The 13,792-nt window shown below is 40.1% G+C and overlaps 1 protein-coding gene across 6 annotated transcripts in view; it reads left to right on the top strand.

The window, feature by feature from the left end:
- Positions 1-13,792, top strand: part of LOC126180975 (protein abrupt-like) — a 276,247-nt gene that overhangs the window by 3,774 nt on the left and 258,681 nt on the right. The window contains exon 2 of one of the 6 annotated variants that reach the window (XM_049924739.1): positions 4,964-5,181. The exons of the other annotated variants lie outside the window; for them this stretch is intronic. The gene's annotated coding sequence lies outside the window, so the exon portion shown is untranslated. The remainder of the gene's footprint in view (positions 1-4,963; positions 5,182-13,792) is intronic. 6 annotated transcript variants of the gene reach the window in all.

Raw genomic sequence — 13,792 nt, 5'->3', positions numbered from 1 at the left:
AATGCATGGCTCCAAAAATTCCTTTTACAGAGGAACAGTTATGCCTAATTTCTTTGACATGGTTGTTTCTGCTGGTGTCCCTGTCTGTCATAGTACAGTTGCAATAACGAAATCTCTTCAGTGGTGTTGACTTCAACAGTGTTTTTGTATAAAGTGAATTGATTGTCCACTTTACCTGATTTCCAAAAGGCTCCGGGGCTCCAACAACAATTTTAAGCCAGCATTGCCTTATTTATGATTTAAATTCACCTATTAGATGACTTTTTTAAGATTCAGTTCATGTCAGCTAATGTTGAAAACAAGTTTCTAGACAGCTTAGGAACATCTACAGCATGATATCTTGTGCATCATTTACAGATTATGACCAGTTTTTATTGCCCTTTCCCAAAGCCATGAAGTTTCTTTTCCAGCTGCATTTACACCACCTGTCAAATTTTAGAAAATCTGTAAAACAGTCTGAACAGTTGGTTGCATGCCTTGTAACTCTGTAGTCGACCCATCATGTTGCTGAATCTGCTTCAGCTGAGTAGACCTCTTCACAGACAACAACATCATCATAGCACTAGTTACTTCACAATTATAATTATGTCTGTTTAGATTTTTTCTTTGTTTTCCATCAGAAATCTATTTTTTGCAGTCCTTTATCCAGTGACCCATTCTTTTACAGTAGTTCCTGTGTTAAAACAGTTGCTTTGTACTAATGAATGTTGTACATAACTCAGCTGATCTTTATGTTCTCTGTTTTATCCCCTTGCCTCTGAATTTCTACATTATCATGATTCATATAATGTTATTTGAGGCCTGGTTTTGCTCTATAGATGTTGGTGATGCAGGAGGGCCTTGCTTTATTCGTTTAACAAGTAATGGAAATCATTGAGCTGATTTTGGAAATGACTTCTACATGACATCAAATCTGCTTAGTTAACCTTCGTACACATCTTGCCTTAAATGCATGAGAAGTCAGAAGCTTTCTGATTTACCATCATAGTAAGTGCAAAAGTGATTGACAGTAGCAAATTTTAATAATACAGAACTTTTAAAATGTCAGACTTTTTCAAGCATTTCACGTATTATAAACACTGAGATGAAAAAAGTCATGGTATATCTCCTAATATTGTATTGGACCTACTTTTGCCTAGTGTCGTGCAGCAGCTTGATGTGGCATGGACTTAATAAGTCATTAGAAGTCCCCTGCAGAGATATGGGACCATGCTGCATCTACAGCCGTCCACAATTGAGAAAGTGTTGCCAGTGCAGGATTTTGTGCATAAACTGACCTCTCAATTCTGCCAGGCGATCTGGGTGGCCAGTTCATTCGCTCGAAATATCTAGAATGTTCTTTAAACCAGTTGTGAACAATTGTGGACTGTTGACATGGCGCATTGTCAGCCATAAAAATTCCACTGTTTATTTGTAGCATGAACGCCGCAAATGGTCTCCAAGTAGCCGAACAGAACCATTTCCAGCCAATGATCAGCTCAGTTGCTCCAGAGGACCCAGTCCATTCCATGTAAACACAGTGCACAGCGTTATGGGGTCACCACCAGCTTGCACAGCACCTTCTTGACATCTTGGGTCCATGTCTTTTTGGTGACTGCACCATTATCGAACCCTACCATTAGCTCTTACCAACTAAAATCGAGATTCACCTGACAAGGCCATAGTTTTCCAGTCGTTTAGGGTCAACTGATATGGTCTTGAGCCCAGGAGAGGCACTGCAGATGATGTGCTGTGAGCAAAAGGCACTCACATTGGTTGTATGCTGCCGTAGCCGATTAACGCCAAATGTTGCCACACTGTCCTAACTGATACTTTCGTCATATGTCCCACTTTGATTTCTGTGGTTATTTCATGCAGTGTTGCTTGTCTACAATGCAGGAAAAGATAGATTGCTACTTACTGTAAAGAAGACATGTTACTGTGCAGACGGGCACAATTAAAAGACCCTTACATAAAGCTTTCGGCCACAGCCTCCATCAGCAAAAGAGAAACACATGCAAGCAAGCAAACCTCATGCACACACAACCGCCAACTCTAGCATCTCAGGCCGGAATGCTTAGTGTAGCTTATGTATTAGCACTGACAACTTGACGCAAACACAGCTGCTCTCGGCCATTACGTGAAGGTCGTTGGCCACTACATTGTCCATGGTGAGAGGTAATGCCTGAAATTTGGCATTCACAGTACATTCTTGGAATATTGAATAACCGAATGATTTCTGAAATTGAATTTCCCATAAGTCTAGCTCCAACTTCCATACTTACCATATAGCTGAGAAGCCGAGTCGCAGATAGGCACAACAAAAAGATTGTCAAAAAGGTTTTCATTGGAATTAGACAACTCTCTCTCTCTCCTCTCTCTCTCTCTCTCTCTCTGTCTCTCGTGGAGAATGTGATAATGTGATTCAGTTGCACCAGTCCTGGGTGGTACTGAGTCACAATGGGAATGCTCCTCTGTGGCTGGATGGTGAGACTCTGGGAAGCCGTGAGTGACTAGAGAGATAATGCACGGGAGATCTGTTTCTGTAAAAGGTTGGGAGGGTAATTTCTGTTTATGAAGGTCTCAGTGAGACCCTTGGTGTATTTTGAGAGGGACTGTTCATCATTACAGATGCGACAGCCATGCGTGGCTAGACTGTATGAAAGGGACTTCTTGGTATGGAATGGGCGGCAGCTGTCAGAGTGGAGGTATTGTCTTGCAGATGTCCATTGCTGTGCACTGTGGATTACTTCTCCTTTGAAGGCATCACCTAAAAACAAAGCCAGGGTACGCAATGGGCATCCGCACGACACCATCTTATGCCAACCTTTCTGACCACCAAGATTCCTAAGCCCCCACCTGGTTCAGAATCATTGATGACATCTTAGTGATCTGGATTGAGGAGAGGATAGCCTATCCACACTGTCCCAGAACCTTAACACTTTCTCCCCCATTTGCTTCACCTGGTCCTTCTCAACCCAGCAAGCCACCTTCCTTGATGTTGACATCCACCTCAAAGATGGCTAAATCAGTACCTCCATCCATATCAAACCTACCAACTACCAGCAATACCTCCACTTTGACAGCTGCCACCCATTCCTTACAAAGAAGTCCCTTCCACACAGCCCAACTACCCGTGGCCATTGCACCTATAATGACAAGCAGTTCCTCTCAAAATACACCAGTGGTCTCGCTGAGGTCTTAACAGGCTGTAATTAACTTTCCAACCATGTACAGAAACAGATCTCCTTTGCCTTATCTCTGTAGTCAACCTCCTAAAGTCCCACCATCCAGCGACAGAGGAGCATTCCCCTCGCAACTCAGTACCACCCAAGGCTGGAACAACGAAATCACATTCTGCTACCTACGAAACAAATCATGTGATCTACAAGCTAAGACGCAACCACAGTGCTGCATTCTAGGTGTGCATGACAACAAACAAGCTATCTATACGCATGAATGGCCACTGACAAACTGACCAAGAAACAGCTGGACCACCCAGTTACTAAGCAAGCTGACCAACACCAGCTTCTCTGAATTGTGCAGGTGGTAACTCTCCCTGCAGTATATCCTACGTTCCTGTAACCCACCTGGCCTCAACCTTCATTAGTCATTGTCCTACACCCACATATCCCCTAATGTGTTCTCTCTCCGCCACTACACAGCTCTTTATTTCAACTACAGTCCTGCAGACATTCTACTTCTCACATTTCCTGCTAACCTATCAACTGCACCTAGCTGCTTTATGTTCACTCCACTCCATCCCTGTATGCTTCAGTAAGCAGCACTTTACCATTCCCCATCCCTACCCTGCTATCTCTCTCATTCCCATCCCATCCTCTTCCCTAACCCCACCCCTCAGATTGATAAGAGAGAGAGAGAGAGAGAGAGATAAATACCAATGAAGGCCTTTTTGACCAAAATCTTACTTGTTTGACAGTCTTTTTGTGTTGCCTATTTGTGGCTCAGCATCATCAACTACCACATCACATTCAGAGTCTGTTAATTCCCATTGTGTGGCCATAGTCATGTTGGAAACCTTTTCATGTGAATCATCTGAGTAAAGAATGACATCTCTGCCAATGCATTTGACCACAAAATGTGCAACAAAGGGAATTCTCCAGGTTTGTTTCTGCTCATTAGACCAAGTTGTTCCGGCCTTCAGTTTTTCTGCCCGGCCAACTGTCAAACTGCAATTTAAAGATTGTACATAAAATAGAAAATACTTAGCTAAACAACCAGAAGCAATCCTTAATGTTTTAGTTTTACTGCAGGATTACTCCATGTCAGTTCAGTAAAAAAAAATTCTGGATCAACATCTCAGATTTGAACTTGGCTCATGTGTTCTCCCCTGTGGAGACAAATAACCATATGAGATTTCAGCATGTTATCTCTGTTTCTTTTTTATGGTACTTTAGATTTGGAAGCTTGGCCACTTGTAACATTGTGATGACACAAATTTTTGCTTGCTTACACTTGGATAAAAGTTACCATTTTTTATTTACTACCGAAAGAAGGTAAAATTTGGAGGTTGTACACTCTGTAGTATAAGGATTGTAAGTAAAACTGTCAACGCATGGAGAGAGAAAAAACAAACATTCTTAAATTGAATATCACACAAAGGAAAAAGAATAACCAAAAAATTGTTTCTCAGGATAACAATCAAAGCATGAGCTGTCGCGTGGAAAATAAAATTGATGGTAATTTTGTCTTTTATTCCAACAAACAACTGTTCCTAATTTTGTCTTGAAAATCTAAAATTAGCTGTTGAAATTTCATGATTCCTGAATAATATAATTGAAATTTTAAGTGATTAAACTATAAAAACAAGCTATCATGACCAACTTTATGTTTCAGAAACTCAATTCATTTTTTTAAAAAAAATATCACTTCTTATAGTAGGCATAATTTATACAATAACTTTTTTCTGAATAGAGCACATACATTCCTTTGAAAATTGGTAAGTTCTTCCAATTTGTTTTAGAACGTTCAATAACATCAAGAGTGCTAGTAAAGGGAACTAGCCAAATATCCTCTCATTTGGGCCAAGTGAATGGCAGCAAAGGTCCTGAAGGATGCATAAATTATATGGTAACATCATTGCACCACAAATTGAAATATTTGCAGGCTACATGGATTGATGGGATCAGATTATCTTTTCTAACAAAGGATAGTAATTTATTTCATAAATTAGGTTTGAAGGTGAGCTCCACATCACTATTGATACTCCCTCCTCTCGCTTTCCTTAAACAATATAATGGCTTAAACTTCTGGAAACTTAAGTAAAGTTTGAAATTCTGCAAAATCAAAGTGTATTTGATTTATAGATTCTTCTTGAATAAAATAAAACTTAACTTTGGTAATATTAACATTATGAAACTGAAGTAAATTTGATGCAGATAATACTTGGTTTCCTAAGTGTCGTGGTAAAATTTCCTTTTACGAATTCTTTTGACCCTTCTCAATTTTTCTGTGACTAGTTGCAGAGTGACCACTCAGTTCTGATATTAAAATCATTTTGATGAAGACATAAGTTTATAAAATTAAAATATTTTTTTATTATCCTGCAGAGCCATCACAAAATTATTTTTTTAAGCATTGGCGTATGTTTCTGTGATGAATTCAGGCACAGTTCTTGCATTTTGTGGACCATACACACATTGTTTCACATCATCAGATATAGTGCCAAGACACTTAAGTAATCTTACATTACATTTTATTTTTAGATTAATTGTAATAATATATACAGTGCAAGAGTCAGATGTCCAGTGTTATCACTGGCTTTGTCGTGGATAGTAAAAGAAATTTTCACTCATGAAAGTTATGGGTTTCATCTTCATCGCAGTTACTGTACTAGTGTTTCTATTGGAGGGCATTGGTTGGTTGTTTGGGGAAGGAGACCAGACAGCGTGGTCATCGGTCTCATCGGATTAGGGAAGGATGGGGAAGGAAGTCGGCCGTGCCCTTTCAGAGGAACCATCCCGGCATTTGCCTGGAGTGATTTAGGGAAATCACGGAAAACCTAAATCAGGATGGCCGGACCCGGGATTGAACCGTCGTCCTCCCGAATGCGAGTCCAGTGTCTAACCACTGCGCCACCTCGCTCGGTTGGAGGGCATTAATTACAACTCTGTAGCATATATGGAGAGGTCACATTTTCACATAATATCATTTTTGTTTTATCTTTATAGCTTTCTTCAAATGCTACTGTGTTGACTAATAAAATTATGCTATGATGAATGGCTAAGACGTACTAAGAAGGTACGATTAACACCTGTTAAAACACACCACTTCGGGGTAAGTGAACCCAACACAGGAAAAAGTACTTTATTGTCTAGATATTCAATACAATTGGAATAATTTTTAAGTAAATTGCCTAAAAATCTAGATTTGTTATTCATTAGATTAGATTAGATTTACTTTCATTCCAGTTGATCCGTAGTAAGGGGGTCCTCCAGGATGTAGAACATGTCAGAAAAACAATAATACATGACAAATATTTACAACTAAAACAAAGTAGCTAATGTACCATTCAACAGGTCCCAAGTGGAAAGATCGTCATTTTTTAATGAACACTATATAAAAGAATCATTTTACAAATACTAATGCACTGAATTTAAAATAAAAAAGTTTATTTATTTATTTATTTATAAGGTAATAAATAAATATGATTTTCCTCTTTGCTTCCGACATCCTTTATAACTGGTAGATCTCTAGATTGTTCATCCCCTTAGTAAAAATTTGTTACTAAATCAGTTAGTATGGGTTTAAGTTAGTTCCCCTTTTTTAGGCTTGGTTATGCTAAGAAACACTTTTATTTAAAAGATTCTATGCGAGCAAACCATGCTAAGTGCCCAGAAACTTTCAAAGTATTTCAGTGACACAAGAATAGTTAGCAGCTGAATGTCTCTTCTTTGTACCTTGATGTAAATTGTTCCCTGTGTTATCAACCAGTAACTCCGTACCGAGCAATTGTGTAATCATTGAACTAAATACAGCAGAACATGTTTCAATATTATTTATGCATCCTTAAAGACCTATAGCGCCATTCCTTTGGCACAAATGAGAGGATACTTTCCCAGTTTCCAGTACTCATGTGGTTGTTGTTGTTGAATGTCCAGATACATAAACTGGGTAAACATAACATTTTTCAAAAGAACTTATGCTAAGTGTGAATTTTAAGAACTTTCTCTCCAGATTGTTACGTGAAATTTCATGTGAAGCGCCAGAAGTCTGTAACTTGCTGCTAGGATATTTTGGCACAGTTTTCTGGCCAGCTTCTGGTGAATACTGGCAAAAATATGCTGAGCTCTTAAAAAGTCTTAAATAGAGGAGCCCAGCGTATTTTTGCCAGTATTCATCTGAAGACTTCATGCTGAAATATTGTGGCAGCAAGTTATGGACATCTGGCATCCCCCCTGAAATTTCATGGGACAAACATGTTACTGTTAGAAATTATATCTCCTGTAGGTAGTGTCACCTAAGAATATGAATACACTTGAGCTCTTTAAAAATTTTATTGGTTGAGGCTGTTTCTTTTAAAACTAATTTAAAATTTTTTATTATATTATCTGGGACCTCCGAAATTTCAGTGGTTTATTGTAGGTTCTCAAGTAAAAATTCAAACATTTATTTGTTACAAAAAATAAAAGTAACAAAGTAACAAAAATGCTTTAATTGTATTTTTCCAAGTGACAGCTTATGCTTTGGGGAATATTTTGCAAAACAAATTTTTAGAGATTATTCCTTTCCCTTTACGTAATATTCAATGTAATGGTAAATCATATCTTTTACTTTTTTGAATAAAAAAAATGTAAGTACACATTTTTATTACTACCCGGACAGTTTTCTTAAAGGTATGAAGTGTTCCTTTTTTTTTTAAAAAAAAAAAAAAAAGATTCTTGTACTGTAGAGTATATTACAACCAAATTTCACACATACATAAAAAAGGGTTATTTATGTTCCAAGTTTCAGCAGGAATTGTTTTTGCCATTACACCATTAAAATGAGGAAACTTCCAAATTTGAAGCACCATGAAATGGAAACAGAGAGAGATAAAATGCTAAAATATGATACGATTATTTATATCCATAGGTTGAATAAATAAGGACAGTTTCATCTAGACTTGTGATAGTGGATGAGATGATCCTGCAACTTCCATAGAATTCCAGTCTTTCTACTTAGTCTGATTGGTTCCATTCTTTTAATATGTTTTTAGAATTTTAGCCTATGTCTTTTCATATCAAATGAATGTTGCTATACTTCCCAGTTCCTGTATTTGCTTTTAGTCTTTCTGTTCCTTCTTCAACATAATTTGGACCAGAAATTTTGTTCTGTCTTCTAAATTTTTTCAGTGTTTCTTTCTGTCTTTTTCTTTTTTGTGATTATCTCAGCACCATAAAGACACTATGATTTGATGGCTGTGTTGTTTTTATGTGAAGTTTATAATATATTAAAAATATTATGGCTGCCCGGAACATGCAGTGTAATTCATAGACTCTGGAATTCAGTCTTGACATTTTTTTAGTTCTTATAAATGTACACTGAAGTGCCAAAGGAACTGGTGTAGACATGCATATTCAAATACAGAGATATGTAAACAGGCACAATACAGCGCTGCAGTCGGCAGTGCCTATATAAGACAAGTGTCTGGTGCATTTATTAGATTGATTATTGCTGATCAAGATTTAATTGAGTTTGAATATGGTGTTATAGTCGGCAAATGAGCAATGGGACACAGCATCTCCGAATGAGTGATGAAGTGGCGATTTTCCCGTACAATCATCTCATGAGTGTACTGTGAATATCAGGAATCCAGTAAAACCTGAAATCTCAGACAGTGCTGCGGCCGGAGAACGAACTTGCAAGAACAGGAACAACAATGACTGAAGAGAATCATTCAACATCACAGAAGTGCAAACCTTCTGCAGATTGCTTCAGATTTCAGTGCTGGGCCATCAACAAGTGTCAGCGTATGAACCACTCAACGAAACATCATCTATATGAGCTTTCGGGGTCGATGACCGCAAAAGACAAAGCTTTACATTGCATGTCAGCAGGAGACTGTTAAAGCCGGTGGAGGCTCTGTAATGGTGTGGGGCATGTGCAGTAGGAATGATATGGAACCCCTGATATCTCTAGATATGACTGACAGGTGACACATATGTAAGCATCCTGTCTGACCACCTGCATGCATTCATGTCCATTGTGCCTTCCGACAGACTTGCGATGCCCCACAGGCCCAGAATTGCTGCTGAGTGGCTCCAGGAACACACTTCTGAGTTGAAACACCTCTGCTGGCTACCGAACTCCCCAGACATGAACATTATTGAGCATATCTGGGATGCCTTGCAATGTTCTGTTCAGAAGAGACCTCCACTCAGTCGTACTCTTACGAATTTATGGACAGACCAGCAGGATTCATAGTGTCAATTCCCTCCTGCACTACTTCTGACATTAGTTGAGTCCATGCCATGCCATGTCATGTTTATGGCACTTCTGCATGCTCGTGGGGCCCTACGTGATATTAGACAGTTTCTTTGGCTCGTCAGTGTGTATAACAGTGAAGATACTGTATCCACTTTTATTGACGTATTTGACTGTGAAGTTTCATGTCACTAAGCTTAATTTTTAGAGTCAGTATCCTGTTACTTCCGTGGCAGCTACATTCTCTCCTGTCATAGTAGTGGGTAATGATTTTTTTTTTTTTCTGTTGCATGCTTTATCCACTATTTTGGCTGTGCCATGTGTCTAATTCCCAAATGCCCTCAGGTGTCTGACAATTCTTCTGCGAGTGCGTGTGCAGTGAACATGAGGCCCCAAGCCATTGCTGTACTTCTTCCTTTCCTGTGCTGCAATGTTACTCTATATCTTTTCTCAGGCTTTCTCTAGGACAGAATCCCTGCTGGAGACTTAACTTGCTCATAGGATGTTGACATGAATTTTCCCACTCTTTCATTATTTTACAGTAAGTTTTTTGGTTGACTTATGTTTGGAACCCACATATAGGTTTCTCCTCTGTTATTTCAAAATTGGCTGGCTTTGAGGCATAGTTTGTACAATATTCAGCGTGGTAGCAAGTCCATTGGTACCTACATGGTTGTAGCTGTCTGACTATACAGGGAATGCAAAAAACTGTCATTCAGAGTAGGCATCAGGGCAAATATTTATCACCATTAAAGACTAAGTTATCACCAGGTGGCCAAGAGACTCTGGCAGTCCCTTCAGACAGACCGAAGTTTTTTAGTAGGAACTTTCCCTCGTAGGCCACACCATGGGAGGAAGACAAAATGAAGTGGCTTGCAGAAACTTACTTCCCTCAGTTTCTGGTTTGCACTTTGCACATGGACAAATTGATGTGTGTGTGTGTGTGTGTGGGGGGGGGGGGGGTCCGGTCTCTCTGCTAAGCCAGTGTTCACTGTGGAGAGCCAGTGTTCACTGTGGAGGATATTGAAAACGAATTTGGAGAAATTTCTTTCTTTAGTAAATTATGCTGTTTTTCCATCTTAATTAAAGTGGTGAACCCTACTCAGTCCCATGCATTACTCTCTGTAACACCCTGGAGATCCCAGATCCTCCCACACTGTCCGACTCTCAGCTGATGTTCATTGATGTTGTTCTAACCCCCACTGGTGGCAGATATTGATTCTGGGGTATGGCCTGGTGTGTTTGTGCTTAACAGGACATTCTTAATGTGATAATTGATGGAACTGCAATAGATATTTCTGTCACCTCCCAGAACAAAAAAACTAATTTCCTTGTGTTCTCTGATCTGTGTTCTCTCTCCAAGAAATACATTTAACTAATGACCATTCACCAACTCTTCGAGGATACCATGCATTCTGTCGGAACCATATAGGTCCTGAGATAGCATCTCCAGGACACTGTAAGGTGGTTTTGACAGATGTCATCAGTGAACAGATTCCCCTCTGTCCCACACTGGAAGCATTAGCAGTACAATGGCAAATGAACCTAGTGATAATTACTTGTCACTTTATTTCCTCTCAGGCTGGGTACTGGCATGCCTTGAAATTATCACCTTAATCCAAAAATTTCCACCCCCACCCCACACTTTTTCTTCTACTTGGAGATTTCAGTGTGCACCATGCCCTGTGGGGAAGTACTACATTCGGTTGGGGCCTTCTGACTGACAAGTCTTCTTTCCAATCTTGATGTTTGTCTCCTCAGTGATGTTATTCCTACTCATTTCAGTGTCACACATGGCACCTTTTTGGCTATCAGTCTTATGACCTCTTTCCCCAACTCGTGGCTTTGCTATGTTAATTATCTCTGAAACCATGACCACTTTCTGGTGATCCTGTCACTCCCTGATCACAAGGCGAAGGTTGGCATACTGGGCTCTTCGCAGAGCCAGCTGGTAGCCATATAACTCTGCTGGTGCCTTTACCCCCTCTCTGTGAGGTTGCACCCAAGAGGTTGTGGGAGATGCCTCTGATTTGACCACCCACACAACTGGAACTGACATTCTGCTTTCTACAGGCCCCTATCCACTGCTGACTGAAGTCATGGTGGATCAACAGTACCTACTCAGGGTCACCTGAGGGCTCTGAAACATCTCAGGCAACACACAATACTTTTCAGTGGCTTCATGCTAAGGCTCACTGCCTACTCAAAAGCAGTAAGAGGAAATGCTGGGAGTGTTACATCTCCTCCTCAAGAATGTATGCTTCTTCATCCCAGGTGTGGGCTCTCCCTCAGTAGCCTTGTGGGCTTCCAGTTGTTAACTGTTCCAGGTCTTTTCCATATGATGATATTTCTACCAGTGCATTGTTTCTTGCTTGAATACTTCCCAACCCACTTTGTGAGAGTCTTCGTCATCTTCTTACGTGGCTACCTTTCAAACACATAGAAGTTGCAGACATCTGTCTGTCTTATCTCCTGTCTCGAATCTTCCAATAATTGGTAACTGCTTCAGATTCTTGTCTCATCACTTGTTACAGTCCCAGTTTCCGATTTGATTCATAATCTGATGATCCAGCTTCTGACTGTTACTCAAAGACTTCATATACTCAGGTCTCTGATGGTATTTGGCTAGAAGGTGTTTTTTCTTCACATTAGTGAGATGGTATCGTGTTCTCACTCCTTAAACCAGGCAGATAAACCCTGTCTGTCAACAGCTAATGACCGGTTAGCCTCACCAACATGCTCAGCAAAGTGCTTGGAAGGATGGTAGCTCAACAATTATGCTGGGTTTTCAAATTGTGGGGACTTTTATCTCCATATCAGTGTGTTTTCCAGAAGGGATGATCTACAATTGACCATCTGATTAGGTTGTAATCAACAATCAAACAGGCTTTTTCTGCATGCCAACATCTCATTACATTCTTTTGACTTACATAAGTAATAAGACACTGCTTGGTGCCACACATTTTAATGCTCCCTACCAATTTTTATTCACAGTTTTTATCCCATCAGTTGTTTCAGGTTGGAATTGATATATTACTCAGATCCCGACAAACCTAAGAGAACACCATTCTGCAGTGCTTCGTGCTGAGTGTTATTCTCTTGCTCATCGCCATTAATACACTAGTGAGCTCCATCAGACCAGTGATCATCTCTGCGCCATATGTCAACAACTTTTGCATTTGGTGCAGCTCCAGTCTGTAGCTGTGGCTGAACACCAGTTCGATGACACAATCTAAAGGCCCTCCATTTGGGCCTTCTTTCTTGGCTTGCAGTTCTCTCCTGCAAAACCACAAATCGTATATTTCAGTCTCATATCGTGGCCCATCCTGACCCAGACCTCTGTTTGGGTACAAAACACTTTGATGTTGTTACATGGTCCTAATATTAGGGACTTCTCTCATAAAAAACTGACGTGGTTGGCCAATTCATCAACTGAAGACTGGGTTCACTTGAAAGCTTAACACTCTGGAATTCCTTGCCCACACTTGTTGGGGTGCGAATCGCACTGCTCTCAGCCCTGATCTCATCCTGATTGGACTATGATTGCCAAGTTTATGGCTCAGTGGCACATTCAGCTTTGAAATTATTGGTCCTAGTCCATAATTGTAAGACTGGTCAATGTAGCCTTCTGGACTAGTCATGTAGATAGCCTCCTTGCTAACGCAGAGAGTTTACCTCTTCAGTTCTGATGGTACCAACTCATGTAATCACCATTTAACGATTTCCCAATCATTCAACTTATCACATTATTTCTGTATACAAGGGGTATCAACCACCTGACATCCACCCTTGGGTGGGATGGGATTTTCAGCCGGTGTGCACCTTGAGGTCCATAGCCGCAACCTCCACCGTATCCAATTAGAATGTGCTCCCCATATTTTTCGCACACTCCTTCCCCCTTGGTTAGTACACACACCACAAATTAGGACAGAGTTATTTCAGGGACCTCAAATTTCAGTTGCCCCCTTGACCTTTTGGTATCTGTATCTCTGTTCTGCAGAAGTATTGGAGTGCTTCTGTCATGTATGCTTACGCTTCTAAAACCGTGGATAGGATGGAATGTACTCTGTACACTTCTGCTGGTCAGAAAGAACATTTGTTGCCAGGAACGTCTAGTGTTTTTATGGTGGGGCTGATAGCTATGACAGAATCTTATGGTGTATTAAGCAGACCTCCATCAACAGTGTTTTAATTTCTAGTGACTCAGTGAGCAGTCTCACCCCGTGGTTGGTGCTCCTACTGTTTGGTAGCCCAGTGTGACAATTTCTGCCCACATGCAATGATTGGAACTCTTGCATTGATTGTGTATTACCAAATACAATGATTTCATACAACTCAAGAAGGGATTTTAAAGACCGGTCATGGCTTAAATAAACATTATTACAAC

Source organism: Schistocerca cancellata, chromosome 1, assembly GCF_023864275.1.
Source record: "Schistocerca cancellata isolate TAMUIC-IGC-003103 chromosome 1, iqSchCanc2.1, whole genome shotgun sequence".
NCBI lineage: Eukaryota > Metazoa > Arthropoda > Insecta > Orthoptera > Acrididae > Schistocerca > Schistocerca cancellata.
This window is presented reverse-complemented; position numbering and strand designations above follow the sequence as displayed.